The 18,316-nt window shown below is 34.3% G+C and overlaps 1 long non-coding RNA gene across 1 annotated transcript; it reads left to right on the forward strand.

The window, feature by feature from the left end:
• Window positions 1-13,264: 13,264 nt before the first annotated feature.
• On the forward strand, window positions 13,265-15,992 carry LOC117597160 (uncharacterized). Its single transcript, XR_004578052.2, has 2 exons — window positions 13,265-13,318; window positions 13,661-15,992. It is a non-coding gene; the product is annotated as an uncharacterized LOC117597160 (long non-coding RNA).
• Window positions 15,993-18,316: the final 2,324 nt, after the last annotated feature.

Genomic DNA, 18,316 nt, shown 5'->3' on the forward strand with positions numbered 1-18,316 from the left:
GAAGAAAGCAAAGTTTGATATACTTCTCACCATAACCTTCGAGACAGATCCACAGGAAATCAGGTGGTCCTTCCTGGAACAAACCCTCAGGAGACTACAACAGATACCGTCTGCCCCGCCATTAGACTTCAGCATTCTGGGCTGTCTTCTTCCTGACGTCCAAAACTTTTCTGGGTAACGCAGACGTTTGCAGCCTGGCTGTCCCCTCACCAACACTATCCTCTGACACAGCTAGAAGATCTGATTCTCACAAGTGAGACAGAGTGCAGGACCAGTGTTTCCTTTCACAGACAGGCCCTGCTCATACATGCAGACGAGAGCAAATGGGGGAAAGTTGTTAGGGTACTAGAGAAATTCCAGGATGATTCAGGAATTAGGCTTACAGAATGTCACATAATAGATTGAGATGATTAAAGCACAGAAATGTGTGTGGAAAACTAAACACAATCAGAAGGAAAGGGTGATCAGGAGCAGAAAATTATTAAACACTGTGTACATTATTATTATTATTATTATTATTATTATTATTATTATTATTATTATTATTCCAGTTTAATTTTACACTATTCTTAAATGCAGATTATAAAATACTTTATTGTACAGGTTTAGGGACTGCAAGCACAAATTGTTTTTTGTTTAATGTTGAGCATAAAGAACAGCTTGCTAAAGCTTGTGGGATTGGTTGCCAAGTTTTATCAAAATACCCACCCGATTCAAAAACTACACAAAAAGACTTGAAACTATCCCAATATGTTCAGGCATAGGAATAGGTACATGTATTTTTCCCCTTTTTCTTAGTCTTTTTCAGAAGAAACTGTTAACAGTGGTGCACATTTCTGATTTGCAGTGTCTGTCTGCAATGCACATAATATGCAGAACTTGCAACAATTTTCACGGAACTTATATTTAAAATATAACTATATTTCTACCATATTTCAGTACAGACAAAAGAAATATACCTTCATTAATTGAGCTGTTGCTCCATATAGCTCACACACCACACACTGTGCACAGAGCTGCATTTCTCTGCGGGGATCTCAACAGAATTAATCATTTAATATTGAATTTTAAATATTTTTAAAATAATATTTAAAATATTGTAAAACTTTAATTAATTGTGCATGTGTTTGTCATTCTTTAATAATCGTTATCCCACTGTTTTGAAAGAAATTGTTCTCATAAATTCATATGGTCAAAATAATGAAATGATGCTTAAAGGATCTAACCCATTCTGACTCATGCAGCACTGTAGGTGTGTAATTGTTTTATAGTAGATTCTCACAGCATTTCCAGCAAACTTTTCTGATTTTTCTGCAATGTAACAAACCCAAAAATGGCATTTTGTTACACCCTTAATATAGCCCCTGGTTGGGAAATCAGTTCATTCACTTCATGGGCTCACATTATTGGATTCATCTGTAAACTATAACGACATATACTTGTATCCATTAACAGCAACAGGTATAACTGGTAGCAATTTGACAGTAATGGTAGATTTGGTGATCATATATATATATATATATATATGTGTGTGTGTGTGTGTGTGTGTGTGTGTGTATGTATATATATATATATATAAACGACAGATTTTTTTGTAAATATTTTTTTAAATATCTCCATCAGAGTTGTAGAGAGTTACAACTACACTGAGTTAAGTTGACTTTAAGTTTGGTAAATTAGCTTGATATGTTTGTAATTTGACTAGTTAAATTAGCTAGCTAGTAAGGTTTTGTACATTAGTTTGTTAATTTAACTAGCTAGTTATGATTTGTAAATTATCGTGTTGAATTCTTTTTTTTAGCATTAATTTCAAAGGGTTATTAAAAATTAGTTACCCAGAAAGACAAATTCTAGGTTTGTCTGTGTTAGCAGAATTTTTTTTTTCTGATAACTAATTTCTTAGTGAAGCAGCTAGTAATGCAGGGTCAGGCGTGATGCACTTGTGGTCAGCTCTTTTAATCAATTAATTACTTTTTACTGTTTAGACATTTGATTTTTGCCTTTATATTTCTTTATACTTCTTGAGTAAGATTTGACACAGTGCCTATACATTCACTTAAGTACAATTTTTTTGTACTTTTTCCACGCCTGCCCTTTAGGCACACGTCAATTCAAGAAACAAAATAATCAACACTTATGATCATACATGTACCCATATATAGCCCAAGGGTTGGAAAGACATTAAAACAAGACAGGTATAAGGCATAACAGACACAAAGACTCTTATTTATCAATGTTAAATATTCAGTAACGTACTTGGAAAAGAAATGAGTAAATGGGCTTACTCCATTAGTTCTGAAGGAAACTGCACTGGCAGTTCAGAATGTAATGATTGGACAAACAAGAAACATTTTTTCCTCATCTTCATGCACTAACTTTGCAGACAAATACACATGTGCTATAGTACATAAATACAGTGGATGAATACAGTACAAAATGTATTCATCCATTAAAAAGAAACAAACAAACAAGGTTTGTAAATGAAGCTGGAGAGTTTATTCAGCAAATCACATTGCCTTTATGCTGCAGCTGTAGCTTACTATTGTTACCTTGACGAGACAAACTGTTAAAGCTGTAAAGTGTCAGTAAATGTTATGTTATGCTACTGTTCATTTCAGTACCATAAGTGCTATAAATAAATAAATGCTGTGCTATGTAAAACTTATCAATTATCCTTAGATGTGTATCAAAAGAAAAAAAATCATATGTTTACATGTGGTTGGTAACTCAGTATACTAACTTTCATAATTACATTAATAATAGATATGAAAATATTAATCAGAATTTGACAATTAGTAAATAACACATAACAGTTCATGTAGCTGCTCATGTGTGTAGTCATGATTGCAATGTACATATTTTTCTGGAACCTTGAATATATTCCTTCATTACAAAATGTTCTGTAATACATTAGAATATTTTTTTAGATAATGCATTTGTAACATTAAGCACTAGTTAGCATAGAAGCATAGCATGTTCAGTGGTAAAATATTGTTAACAAATGTGTGTAAAACATAAACTCAATAGTTACAGAACTATTTGCAGTAAATAAAATATAGTAAAAGCTGATTGTATTTATGTTTCTAAAGATTTGTAATCTATCAGGAAATGTATCTCAATTTCTACTGCATGTTAGTACAGTATTAATTGAATAAAAATATGTGCATTTATTTTTGGCTATGCCTTTGCATGATGTATAATCATACATACTCCAAATCATGTTTATAACACATAAATTCATGCACAGAGGTTTTTTTTTTGTCAGAACTAACAAATATATTTTCTGTCTTCTCTCTCACTAGATTTTATGTCAGTATTTTAGTAGTAGTGTAATAAACATGGAATCTTGGATGAGTGTGAGTGTTTTATTAACAAGTGTCTACAGTTCACCATACATACTATTGCCAAGAGAAGAAATATACTTTCATTTTGTACCTTGTTTTACAGTGAATATAGAATTTGCCTTTCACGTAGGTTAGATTTGACTATCCAAGGCTTAGCTAAGGCAGTTGGACTATCTGCACTGACTATCTGTATGGGAGTATGAAGCAGAGACTAAACATTATAAGGAAGCTGCTTGTGGACATTTGCATCAGTCTGTGTTTCTGTTGCACATGATGTGAGCAACAGCTGCTTTGAGGTCAAAAGCTAGAGCTTAAATGTGATCAATTAAAGCTACATTTTCATTTTTGCTTCCAACTTGTCTTTACATGCCCAAATCATAAAAACAAGCACACATTTGTACATTCAGCACACATGAGACTTCTAGTAGCATTTATTAGTTTATAAAGTCTTTTATTGTACCTTCATTCATTTAACATGTCAAATTCTGCATGTTCTTGCTAGATTTGCAGTAAAATTGTGTAAATAAAACTTAGATTTTTTTTCTTGGGCACACAATTTCTATGTTGTTTTGTGTCAGAAAAACATATTTCCAAGCAGGCTTAGGTTTAGGTCTTAAAGGGTTAAACAATATCTCACGGAAATAGACAAGTGCTCATGCAAATGGGGCACAAAAGTGTGTGTGCATCAAGCTGTTTTTACTTTCCTACTTTCTTTTCCTTTGCGTTTTAAATAGGAACTAAATTTTTTTTTGCCATATATTACAAAGCACAATCACTTTTTGCTGTAAATCTCATGGACCAGCTATTTACCAAACAGTTACAACACCTGTGATGTGCTTTTCCTATGTAAAATGCTTTTCTGAGAGTTCCTGTAAATCCTATGACTAATTTGATTCTTCAGCTAATTCACTTCTTCATTTCTACCACCAGCTGAGTGCATGAGGTAAGTTCCCAACAAGGGAATCTACATTGATTGATTGATAATATTGATTTAAAATATATATATTACATATTTTATATATACCTAAAATTATAAACATATTTATATCATATTTATTTTTATTAAATACTTATCAAATACTAAAATATATTTCTCAAACCCGACTACGTCATCCTTCCTAATGTATAAATAAAGAATAAACCCCAATGAGATGTGCTGTTATAGGAAAACAATCACTGATGTGGTAGGGACAATGCAAAGTGGAATTACTGTTACAACACGAAACATTATGAAAGAACGTCACAGTTTTTTCCATTTATAGTCAGATTTAATGTTGTGGAATATCCACAAAACAAAGAGGGTTACAAATAATAATGTTAACAGGAACACCTGTACACCTGCTCATTTATACAGTTACCCAATCAGCCAATCATGTGGCAGCACAATGCATAAAATCATGCCGTCAAGCAGACATCAACAATGTCTTTCAGTCTGCAGACCCTCTGCTCACAGGATGTTTTTAGTTTTTCACACCAATCTGTGTAAACTCTAAAGACTGTTGTATGTGAAATTCCCAAGAGATCAGCAGTTTTTTAAATACTCAAACCAGCCCCACTGGTACTAACATCCATGCCAAAGTTAAAGTCACAGAGATCACACTTTTCCCCATTCTGATGTTTGACGTGAACATTAACTGAAGCTCTTGACCTGTATCTGCATGATTTCATGCATTGCACTGCTGCCAGTGGCTGATTGGATAACTGCTTAACTGAGCAGGTGTACAGGCATTCCTAAGTGGACATTACTAGGTTATAGTTTGATTCATCTGTTCATCCACATAATCCATAAATCATACTATAAAATAATCAAGATTTTATATTTGCACAGGTTCCACAATGCTGTCCCGAATATATCCAACCCTTCGTTTCGTCACCTGGAACATTCGTGGGATTAAAAGAACACGGAATTTACCAAAAAAGTTTTCAAATTTGTTGAATCACCTCAGTAACCTTAAGGCTGATATTGCCTTTATACAAGAAACACATGTTGGGCCAAAGTGTTACAAAATATTGGAAGATGAGACGGGAAAAGACTGGAAGACCTTCTTCACTGTGCACAGCTCCCGCAGCAAAGGAGTTGCCATACTGATAAGTGACAAAGTACCGTTTGAGTACATATGCCATGATGAGGACTGCAGTGGTGGTTACATTGTGCTCTTCTGTCATCTGTATGGTGAACTGTACACTCTTGTTAATGTGTACAATCATAAGGCAGACAGAAATGTCTTGGGTAGATTGAGAGAGTACCTGATGGAAACTGCTGAGGGTGTGCTAGTGGTTGGAGGTGATTTCAACACAGTTTTGCATCCCAGCTTAGATCGGAAACCTTCATCTTCAAGGAATTCACGATTAAGAGCTATTTTAGAAGACTTTACTGCTTCTCTGAATCTCAGAGATAGCTGGTCATTCTTACACTCTACTGAGGAGGGCTTTACACGATGTCAGAATGAGTGTTACTCCAGGTTAGACATGTTTTTTATGCCAGAGGACAAAATAGAACGGGGCTGTAAAATCAAGATACATAGTGATCATATTTCTGATCATGATCCTGTTGTTCTAAAAGTCAGAGTTCAGAAGCAGTCCCAAAATAAAATTCCAATTGTTGCGTCAATGCTGAAAGAGTTTAGATGCGATCCTGACAGGAGACCTGGGAAGATTAGTGGGGCAGAAATACTGAGTGCTATCAAGTCTTTGAGTGACTCAGAAAAACAAAGATCTAATCAGTTGGAGATAGATTATTACAAAAGGTTTCAATGTCCAATGACAGAAATATTAAAGATAAAATACAACCTCATGGTAAAGAACAAACATGTACCTGAAGCTTTCAAAGAATCTCATCTTTCAGATGACAGACACATCAGTGTGGACTATTTAATATTCTCTCGAATTCTGGCCAAACGCCTCAGTGCTTTCATTACCCCTTCTTTTAAGAGAAGAAGGAAAGCAAAGCTTGACACCCTCCTCATTATGACCTTTGAAATCTGCAACCTAAAACTCAGGTGGTCTTTCCTGGAACAAAGTCTTGAGAATCTGAAACAGATCCCCTCTGCCCCACCACCAGACTTCAGCATTCTGGCCTACCTTCTTCCTGAAGTCCAAGGCTCTTCTGGGGAACTCAGAATTTTGCAGCCTGGCTGTCCATTCACCAACACTATACTCAATCTGGCTCTGACACAGCTAGAAGATCTGATTCTCAAAACTGAGACCCAGTGCACGACCATTGTTTGTTATCAAAGACAGGCCCTGTTCATACATGTACAGTCAAGCAGACATCATAGAGTTGTTAAGACAGCAGAGAAATTCAACAGCTATTCAGGGATTAATATAAAAGTTTCTATGAAAAACCTTTGACTGTAAAAGTGTCTGAGCACAACCATTCTGACATAGACATAGGCAGAAGTTCAAACCAGAACCTACACAACTACCCAGGTACCAAACGTCTATTTTGGGTGATTTATGTTATGTTGGTTGGCCAAGTGTTGGCAAGGTGGATTTAAAAGTTTGTGTATCCTGGTGGCCCAACATTGGCCCAGTGGACAATATTACATTTACCCAATCTTGGCCCAACGTTAGTTTGCTGCCTGGCTAGGCACTAGAGAAAGAATATTCCTTGTCTAATGCCTAACTGGAAAAAATAATAATACAAAGAATAAAGAAGTAGAAACAAGAAATTTAAGATAAACAATGTTCACAGTCATAATGGTACTCATGCAAGATTTGCAAAGACACAATACAAATAAAATGATGTATAGCCCAGGGTTTGGTATTACAACAAAAGAAAACACAAAAAAGACAAACAACACAACAAGACTAATCACAAGACACAGGAGCTAACAATTATTCTCAGGATCAGAGCCATAAACAGAATTAAAATTTTAGTGAGTTGCACACTGAAGAAATGTGACCCACTTCATACTATATAACAATGCCAAATGTGTACTACACCAATTGTCTTTGTTTTGTTATAATTCTAGTCTTCCAAAATTGGAAGTGTGGTTAATTATAATATTCTGTTCCATGTCTGAAACTTTGGTCAATTAATGGTGGACAGTTTGGTGTGTGATTCCCCCCTCCCCCCCTCCCCCCCACCCAAATTAAAAAACTTTAAAAAATCAGGTGTAATGCATTGCTTGAAGTTTTTCAGACAGTGTTGCTAGATGTCAACTTTTTATAACAAAATATTTGATAAAACTAGTCAATGGTGAAAGGACTATTCAGGCAAACTTATCAGCTTATCTGCTTGTACATTGGCCACGTCATCACACACATCAGCTTCATTCTGTTCACAGCACTTTTCATTACAATACATCATTATATACATATACACACACACAGACACACACAGACACACACACACACACACACATATATATATATATATATATATATATATATATATATATATATATATATATATATATGTATATATATATATATATATATATATATATATATATACATATATATATATATATTTATATACACCGCAGGTGCATAGGCATCTATTGTAATCAGGCACCTATTGTAATCATTAGTCTTCTTCTTCTACTTCTGCTCTTGAGTCTAAGTTATGAAATTTGACACAGAGAGAGGGGACAGTCTGAAATGTTACCATAGAAAATTTGGAGTTGCTATCTCAAACCCTCTAGCACTACCAACAGCTTAAAGTTGCACTCATATTTTATGTTAATAACTTTTGAACCATAAGGGCTAGAAACAAAATTCTTTTTTCATTTTATTCCTTAGCTTGGGCTGAGGCTAACATACCTGATTTTTCTTAAAATCCTACTTTTTTGGACCCCTCCTAGATCGTTTGGCGCGATTTTTACGAAAATCGAATCAGATCATCTTCAGACCATGCCAACAAAAAATCATGGAATTCAAGTTAAACTGTTCTCAAATAATGTGCAAACAAACTCGATGATGAGCATGCGGAAATGGACATGAGGCTATATATCTGTAAAGCTTTAGCGTATTCAGACCAACTTAGTATATTTCATAGCCATTATGACTTAAAGGTACTTGCACAGTTTTGGAACAGTGCCACCTAGTGCTCAAAAGATATGAAAAAAAATCACATTTTTGCTTATAACTTCTGAATGCTGTATTTCACGAACGTCTTGTCATGTCATTACGAAAATCAGTCATTGGCACTATGCACTGAAGGTACTCAAAAAGTTTCAAGACAGTGCCACCTTGTGGTCAAAAAATTATAACAGATTTTCAAAAAAATGCTAATAGCTTTTGATTACCTTTGCCTATTGTTATGAAACTGGTCTTGATAGATTCCTTGGGTCTTGCCAAGAACAATGATACCAATTCCGCCATGGTCGGCTGAACTTGCTGTCTGCCATTTTGAAATGCTTTGAAAACCAACTTTTTCGAACTCCTCCTAGATCGTTTGTCCGATTTTCACCAAAATTGAATCAGTTTATCTTCAGACCATGCCAACAAAAAACTATGAAATTCAAGTTGATTAGTCAAACTGTTCTCGAATAACACGTGAACGAATTCGACAGTGAGCATGCTGAAATGGAGGCTATATCTCCTTAACGCTTTAGTGTATTCAGACCAAACTTAGTATATGTCATAGCCATCATGACTTGAGGGTACCTGCAGTTTTGGTACAGTGCCTCCTAGTGCTCAGAAGATATGAAAAAAGCATATTTTTGCTTTTTGGACTGTTTGTCCAATTTTCAGCAAATTTGACTCAGATCATCTTCAGACCACGCCAGCAATAAGTCATGGATTTCGTATTGATAGACCAAACCAAACTATCGGTCCGACTGACTTAAAAATTGGCATGCAGCGTCTATGCCCATGTCCATCATTCTTCATGAGGACAATTGTGTATCTTAAAATCATGGCTGCCATCTGCCAATCACATTTCAGCATGAGACAAAGTTACCAAAGACTGATCTAAACAAAACACTGTGGATATATTTGCCTTTTCGGCTGAGAGGTTTGTGCAAAATTTGAAAAAAGAAAATCAGTCACCAGGTGGCACTGGTGCTTGTTAATTGTTTTATATAATGTAGTTTTTCAGAGAAACACAAGGATCTGAGGTTGTATCTGTGCAACTCTTTGATTTATTGTAGTGAAAGTTTATAGGTGCCATTGTAACCATACATATAACCATACATGTAACCATAACCATGCTTATAGCTTTTCTGAATTTCAGGCAATGGCCATGAATCTAACCTCTTTTGATTCCTTAGGTCCTACATAAACCAGCGATATACAGTTTTCCTCAGTAGTCCTCCTAGACCATTTATCCAGTCTTCACCAAATTTCACAGAGATCATCATCAGAGCATGCTGGCAAAAAAAGCTTTTTGATATCTTAACCAGTTTCCATATATTGCAAAGTTGACATAAGCGCCACATAGTGTTTTATGCAATATCATGGCAACACTACTGCGTATTTCACTGAAACTTGATATGTAAAATCATGACCATGCTCTGATGCTTGCTTAGCTCCTTACTTTCGCTGTGCTGTATATATATATAGGGTTTTTTTTTAGCTCCTCCTTACAAAGCAAGAGAAATGAAAGCGAAAAACAAAAAGCAGCCTAATTTACACATGAACATTTGTATGCCATTTGCATGAGCACATATCTATTTCCACACTGTATTGTTTAACTCTTTAAGAACTAAACCCAAGATTGCTTGGAAATGTGTGTTTTTGAAAACTACACACTATGGAAGTTGTGTGGCCAAAAAAAAAGTTTTATTTTCACATTTTTACTTTAATAAAGTAACAGTAGGACAATAAAGAAAAAAAAACTATACAAACTAATGATACATCTCACATCTCTGTGCTATATGTACAAATCTGTGCCTGTTTTTATTTTTATTTGATTTGCACAAGTAAAATCCTACATATATATATATATATATATATATATATATATATATATATATATATATATATATATATATAGTTTTCTTGCAATATGTGACACGATCTCCAGCTTTTGCTGTAAATCTTCTGGACCAGATGTTTATCCAATAGTTACAACACCTGACATGTTTTTCCTATGTAAAATGCTTCCTGTAAATCATCAGACTAACTGGATTCTTCATCTGACACACTTCTTCATTTCTGCCACAAGCTGAGTGCACAAGGTAAGTTTCTAGCAAGGGTATCTATTTAATAAAATGTATAATATTTATTGAAAAAAGTAAGTTAAAAAATAAACACAGAGATGTAGAATATTTTTATACACTAAATTAAAACAATTACTAAACAATATTATATAATTATTTAAATATACAGTATAAAGTTTATATTAGGAAAGCAGCAGTATGATGCATAATATCACAATGCATGGAGAACATATTTAAGCAAATGTTATGTGAACTGGATGTCCATATGTTTTTCAGTTCTACACGTGTTTCTTAAATATTGATTTCTTTTACTTTTAAGTGATCTCATTTTAAGTAAAAACATCAACTGAGTACAATTTTGTGCTTTATATATTATGCTTTATATATTATTTGAGTTTTAATGTCAGTGAATCATCATCTATTACTTTGTAACTATAACCAAGATATCATTAAGATAGATCTTACTATCCCAATGGACTTCATATAAAATATCACTAGGGCCATTAGCTTAACATAGAGTTTAGGACAGCCAGGGGAAAATTCCAATTATTAAGTAAAATCAGTTGCAATGGAAACTTTTACTTTACAGTTGTCTGACCTGAGACCTGAGATCAAGTGATCAAGAAGCATCAAAAACAAACACTGGTGTCTCTCTGCATTCTGTGATCCAACGTGGGCTCTCAAGCTGCCTGTCTGATCTTTAAGGTACTTAAGATTGCAACGACATTACACATTGTACACACTGTACAAGAATGTGCTAAAACAGTTTTAGCAGGTTCTCCTTTCTTATTCTTTCAATGGAAAGTCATAACTATGCAGAGCCTACCCTAGTGAAAAAAAAAATGCTAAGTATACTTGCAGCCAGACTAATTGTCAGTATACTTTAAGTGTGTTAATGATTAGTTAACTTGAAGTGTGCTATTTTGGAACAACTAATTTTGTGCTAAGTATATTTTAGTTGTAATTAAATTGTAGTAAAGCATAACTTCAAGTGTATTTAGTGTACTTTTATGTGCTAAATTGGAACAACTTCAAGTATACTTAGTACACTTCAAGTACATGCCTGTGTAAGATAATTGCATGCTTGATTAGTGATATTAAAGTGTACTTTTTTGTATTACAAGTACATTACAAATTAATTAAGAGTGTCTTCAAAACACACAAGCAATATACCATAAATATATTATTTTTGAGTAAAAATATGCTAATTTTTTTCCCCAATGCTGAATGCACTTCTTGTCAGGGTCATTACAATAAATAACATGTAACTTCAATACCAGACATCAGTATTTCAACCCAGTGGCATGACAACTCGTGGTCAAAACACAGACCGGTCCCCCGGGAATCCTCCTGGTGCTCCCGATTAGCCAACCCGGGCCTGCTACCACCCGCCACTTACCGTGCTCGCCAAGAATTGTTACTTTTGCCGTTGGAAGTAAAACTTTTTGTCGGGTTGTTCACCGAGTTTCTGCCTCTTCTTTTCCCTAAAATCTCCGTCGTACCCTTTTCCAACATCGCGGGCATCTCGAGGCACAGCGCCGAACTTTAGCAACGTCTCTTTCTCTCAACCCAACCCCCCCCCCCCTTCTCACATGACTAGCTAGCTAGCTAACAGGCTAAGCTAACTCGAGACTGAGATGATGGCTAATCGCTGTCAAAAACAAGAAGTGTGAATATCAACTTTAAAAAAAATGCACAAATCCCCTCAGACAAGAGCACAAACAGTTAAACATCAACTACCAAGTCTGTAAACTGCCAACTAAGTTCCCCGAACAATATTAAGTCTATCGGATTAGCTAGTAGGCTAACTGTTAACACTCTGTAAGCTTCAGCCACAGCACTGATCGCAAGCTAAGCAAAATAGCATCGGCTAATGCTAATTTAATTGCTCATTTCGCCCAAAATTCATCTGAAACATTTCAAAAACACATTCGATAAAAGGTTACTTTCCTGTAGAACACATTTTCTTGTGTTCGTTATGGGCACGTATGGTGTGCTGTTGGTATAAAATTAGTCATGGATTGATGTTTATACATTGGACCTCTCTGTGACATTGTATAAATTTATTAAAATACTTAGATCACAATTACAAGAGTAGCCTTTTGTGCAGTGCATACACTTTATTTAAAAATGTTTTAAATGGGATTTCAACGCATTTATCATATGTTTTATTACTTTCTGAAAGCAGTAATGAAGTGAATTGCAAGCAGGAAGAAGTCCACTTAAAAATTACTCCAAAATTTAACTTAAAGTATACTACAACTTCAGGTTATTTAATAATGTACTTTGAAAGTATACTTTCAATGCATTGTTACAATGGTCATTTTCAGCACACAGTTAAAAATAATACTAAAATATATTTACATAAAGTGCAAATAAATACACTTTTAAAAACATTAACAAAACTTTCAATTCAAGTATATTTTTGTAAAATATATTTTTAGAAAATATACTAAATTACAATTATTTTAAAGTGTGTTAAAAGTTGTATGGTAAAAATAGGTAAAAGCATGGTGGTAATACACTTTTTATATATTTAAAGTTTTTAAGTATTTAAAGCAATTTTTGTTAGTATATTTGCAATGTACTATTGAAACAGGAAATATATTACAAATACAATAAAGTATACTTTTTTTCCACTAGGGTATGCAGATTGTCTAGTTTTCTCTATTAAACTGATGCATAAGCAATATAGCACAAAAGCATTTGCAATCTCTTTTTCCTTTATGGAATTTTATGCAGTGACAAATGCCTTATTTCATAATTTCTTACATACAGTAAGTATCTCTTTATTTCTTTCATTTGTACCACCAGCTGACTGCTGAGCACAAGGTACATTTCCAACAAGGGAATCTGTATCATAAGGTATTTATTTTGGGATTAATACTTATTAAACCAATTTTTTAGTCAGGTTTACATATTTCTTCCCTAATATATACATCACATATACTTATTTAACTATAAGTTTAGAAGAGGTTAGTGAGTATGTCTTGAGAACTGCATTGAGAGCACATAATGAATAGAACAATGTCATGTTATGAAGAAATGTTCATAAAATGATTTTCTCAAAACGACTTCATAAGTTTATGGCCTGATATGAAATAATTAAAATAGGTGCTGTTTGAACCTTGTTATAAACATACATAACCTACAGTAGACAGAAATATTTAAAATAACTGTGATTTTAATTGTTTATTTTATTTACAGAAGTTCAATTATTAATCATGGCGTCACAAGGAAAAACAAGTCTCCGTTTTGTCACCTGGAACACTCATGGTATTAAAAGCCCAGACCTAAAGTTTTTTAAGGTGTTGAGCAGTCTCAGTAATCTTCAAGCTGATATTGTCTTTATACAAGAGACACATGTTGGGCCAAAGTGTTACCAAATCTTGACAGATGTTAAAAACTGGAAAGTCTATTTCACTGTTCAGCTCTCTACCAGTAAAGGAGTCGCAATACTGATAAAAAACAATGTACCTTTTAAGTACATATGCCACGATGAGGATTGTAGTGGAGGTTACATTGTGCTCTTTTGTCATCTGTATGGTGAACTGTACACTCTTGTTAATGTGTACAATCATAAGGCAGACAGACTTGTATTGGGTAGGTTGAAAGAATACTTGATGGAAACAGCTGAGGGTGTGCTAGTGGTTGGAGGTGATTTCAACACAGTTTTGCATCCCTGCTTTGATCGGAGTCCTTCATCTTCAAGGCATTCACCATTCAGAGCTATTTTAGAAGACTTTATTGTTTCTCTGAATCTCAGACACCTGGTCATACTTACACTTTGCCGATGAGGGTTTTACACGACATCAGAATAAGAGTCACTCCAGGATAGACATCTTTTTCATGCGCAGTGACATAGTGGGATGAGCCCGTAGTATCACAGTAGAGCAAAGTGACATTTCTGATCATAATCCGGTTGTCCTGGAACTTGAAGTTCAGCAACAGACAGGAGATAAATTTCCAGAAGTTGCCTTATATGTTAAGGAAACATATAATGGAAGACCCAACAGGATGTCAGGGAAGATTAGTGGGGCAGAAATACTGAGTGTCATCAGGACTTTGACTGACTCACTAGAACAAAGACCTGGTCACAAGTGGACTACTACAAAAAGAAACGACTTCCACTGACAGAAACCTTAAAAATAAACTACAACAACATGTTAAAGACAAATCATGTATCTGAAGCCTTTAAAGTATCTCATCTTTCACGAGACAGACACATCTTCAGCATAGAATATTTGATATTCTCTCAAATTTTAGCCAATCGCCTTAGTGCGTACATTTTTCCCTATTTCAAGGAAAAGCTAGAGACAAATCTTGATAAATTTCTCGCTGTGAAGTTTCTGAAAGTCACACAGAAAATCAAGTTGTCTTTCCTTGAGACAAGCCGTGAACTTGAAAAAGACTTGAAAAAGAAACTCAGCCCCTCTGCCCCTCCAGCAAAGTTCCGTATTCTGGAGTTCCTTCTTCCAGAAGTCCAAGGCTCTAGGGAACTCAGACTTTTGCTGCCTGGCTGTCCACTCAGCAGCACTGTCCTTAATTTAGCTCTGAATAAGATAGATTGGATTCTCAATAGTGAGACGGAGTGCAGGAGCAGTGTTTGTTTTCACAGACAGGCTTTGCTCATACATGCACACCAGAGCAAAAAGAGGCAAGTTGTTAAGGTACTAAAGAAATTCCAGGACGATTCAGGAATTATATTTGATAGAAAAGAAAATTTCACAAAATAGACTGAGAAGGCACACAAATGTGTGTGAAAGCTAGATTACATTTCTAGACTTACTGTTGCAGGATTACAACAAATCAAGACAGAAGCAAGACAAACTATTTAATTATATATTGTCATACTAACTTTAAAATACTGTGGATGTACAAAGCAAACTTGACTCTAAATATTTACAGAACTTTTAAAGGGCTTATATGATTTTGTTGACTTTTGTTATGTTTTTATTAAATGGATTTCTTTATTATTGTGTTGACTACTGGTTGTAAATATGTTTAGTGTAATTTCTTGAATGTAGTCCATTCTGAAGTAATGATATCTTACATCCATATAGTTTTCTTTATTGGGATTGAAAAACAGTTGGAATGCACTTCATTTTATAAAATCTTGGAGGAAAAGAGTCCTTCTGTTGGCCATTTCAGGAATGACCGTATATAAGAGGGCTTCTGATACTGTCTACGGTTACTTATGTTAAAATGCTCTTCATGAGCTGGGATTATTGGAGTTATCTGTAAGATATAAGGATATATTTGAATGCATAAAATGTATTTTTATTAAAATGTTTTAAGGTTTCAGAGATATAACTCTTGTATTTCATTTTCTTGTCCAGATTTGTAAATTATTACAGCAATGGTACAGTGCTTTGTGTCTGACTGCAATAATTATAATTATATAAACAGCAGGTTTTAGCCTTTGTCTAGTCTAATGCTACATTCAGTCATCTTTACTGTATTTATGAGGATATTGTTTTTGGGAATCCTTAATATGTCATATTTCTTTCTTAATAAATAAATGCAGTGTCATGTAAAACTTGTCAGTTGTTCTGATATGTACAGTCAGGTCCATAAATATTTGGGGAATATATTAATCGTAAATATTAATCGTGATCTTGGCTGCCACAGACTGTTTTTAAATCTCTTTTTAAATCACATTCTCAACATTCCAAAACCAGCACAGTATGGTGCAAAACTGGCAACCCAATGTGTACATTAACCCAGTTTGTTTTCATACAGCTAGCATGATTTGATCATTCTTTTTCAAAGCCCTGGAATAAAATTGAACACAGAATGCTCCCGCGAGCTCGAACCCAGGACTCTGGAGCAGTGAAGCTTTAATACAAGTAATTTCATCCTGTCAGCACCACCATCCTTGTGAGATTTTATAATATAAATGGATCACATTAATACCATGCCAATTGATCCCACTAACTCTACATAATTCTTATATATAATTAGTATATTAGACACTTGTTTAAATTAAATTTACTATAAGCAATGAAACACATTTTGATGAGAAACTAAATATTTTTATGTAAACTATACATTTTATAGTTTTATAGTATTTTTTCTTAAATCTGAATGACTGCATATTCCCTTTTTTCAGTGCATCACAATTTTTAACCACACCCATTCCCATGTTAGGGAATGGGACTGATGGCAATCTTTCATTTGAAATTACAGCTCCACAAATTATTTTCAGGGCTGAAACAACTTACAGAGAAAGTATTTTCAGTCTTCTCTGTCACTAGATTGTGTCAGTGTTTAGTAATAAATGCAATAAATGCGGAGACCTGGACACAAGTGTATGTGAATTTTTTTGAATGCCAAGAGTCCAAAAAACACAATCATTTACAAACATTTCTGGGGATATATACCATTTTAAAACTAATACAGTGATTGTTAGATTTCCATAGAAAACATTTTAAGATGAGTTTCTCAGCAAAATGTATCTAAGCAGAAAAAGAAAACTTCTGCAGGGAAATATCCAAGTATAAATTGCAATCATTTAGTACATCAATATCTATTATAGTCAGATTGAGCCCAAGATAACATTTGCTCTTCATAATTGCTGCTGTCTATTAATGGAAGAAACACCTGACCATAAAATTCTAAACTAAATAAAACTGAAAGAAAACTGAAATATTTGAAGTATGCACAAAATAAAGTTTAAAATAATGTTCAGTATTAATATATGGTAAAAAGTAATACACTTTAAAATGTGTGGAAAAATCTTAGCATTACTATTAACATGGCTTTCTCTTATGATTTTGCTTAGAGAGGAAATATACTTTCATTCTGTACCCTGGTAAATCCGGAATTTGTTTTTCATGTAGGATATACAGTATTTTACTATGCAAAAGAAAGCTGAAGTTATTTCTTATTCATATCTTAACAAATGAATGTAGGCTTTGCATAGGCAAAGTTTGAATACTTATCTGCATGGAAGCTGAAAGCATTGACTAAAATGAAAGTTGATGTGGGCAGCTGTTGTGTCAGTAGCATCAGTCTATGTCTATTCAGTCTACATTTGGATTACAAATGTATGGTTCATTTGATTCTTTGTTTAATTCACTTCTTCATTTCTGCCACCAGCTGAGAGCACAAGATAAGTTCCTAGATACCAGATAAGATAAGTTATTTTCAGATGAACCCAATTTTAATTTGGATGGATCTGATGGTAGGGTGTTTGTGTGAAGAAAACCAAGAGAAGAATTCCAACCAAACTGCACTAAGGGTACTACAAAGCACAGAGGTGGCTGGGGCTGTTTTTCCTACAGGAGTGTTGGTGAGCTTGTGTTCATTGATGGCATCATGAACTCAGAAGTATACAGAGGCATTTTGGTTGCAAGTTTGGGCGCAAGACTTAACATGAGAATTAGACTCAGATAGAGTCATAATTTGATTCAGAATTTGATTTATAATTCATACATTTTCCTTAAAATAAATAAACATTTCACAAGTATGAAGCACTAAATAATGATTTTCCCAATCCTTTCCCAATCATTTTTTCTACAAACCTGTCTTATAAGTGCCTGTTTAGTTAAAAGAAGCATATTTAACTTTGGTTTGGATTTAGAGTGTCTACAATTTCTCTTAAACAATTTCCAAGAGAAGAAATATACTTTCATTTTTTTGCCTTGTTTTACTGTGAATCCAGAATTTGTCTTTCATATAGGTTAGATTTGATAACCTTTTTTATACAAAAGCAAGTTGAGGTCATTTCTTATTCATATGTTTGCAAATGTATGTAGGCTTAGCTAAGGCAGTTGGACTGTCTGCACCGAGTAACTGGATGTGGACATTTGCATCGGTCTGTGTTTATGGATCACAGTCATGGATCACATGATGTGAGCA

The sequence above is a fragment of the Pangasianodon hypophthalmus genome, chromosome 1, assembly GCF_027358585.1.
Source record: "Pangasianodon hypophthalmus isolate fPanHyp1 chromosome 1, fPanHyp1.pri, whole genome shotgun sequence".
NCBI classification, from domain to species: Eukaryota; Metazoa; Chordata; class Actinopteri; order Siluriformes; family Pangasiidae; genus Pangasianodon; species Pangasianodon hypophthalmus.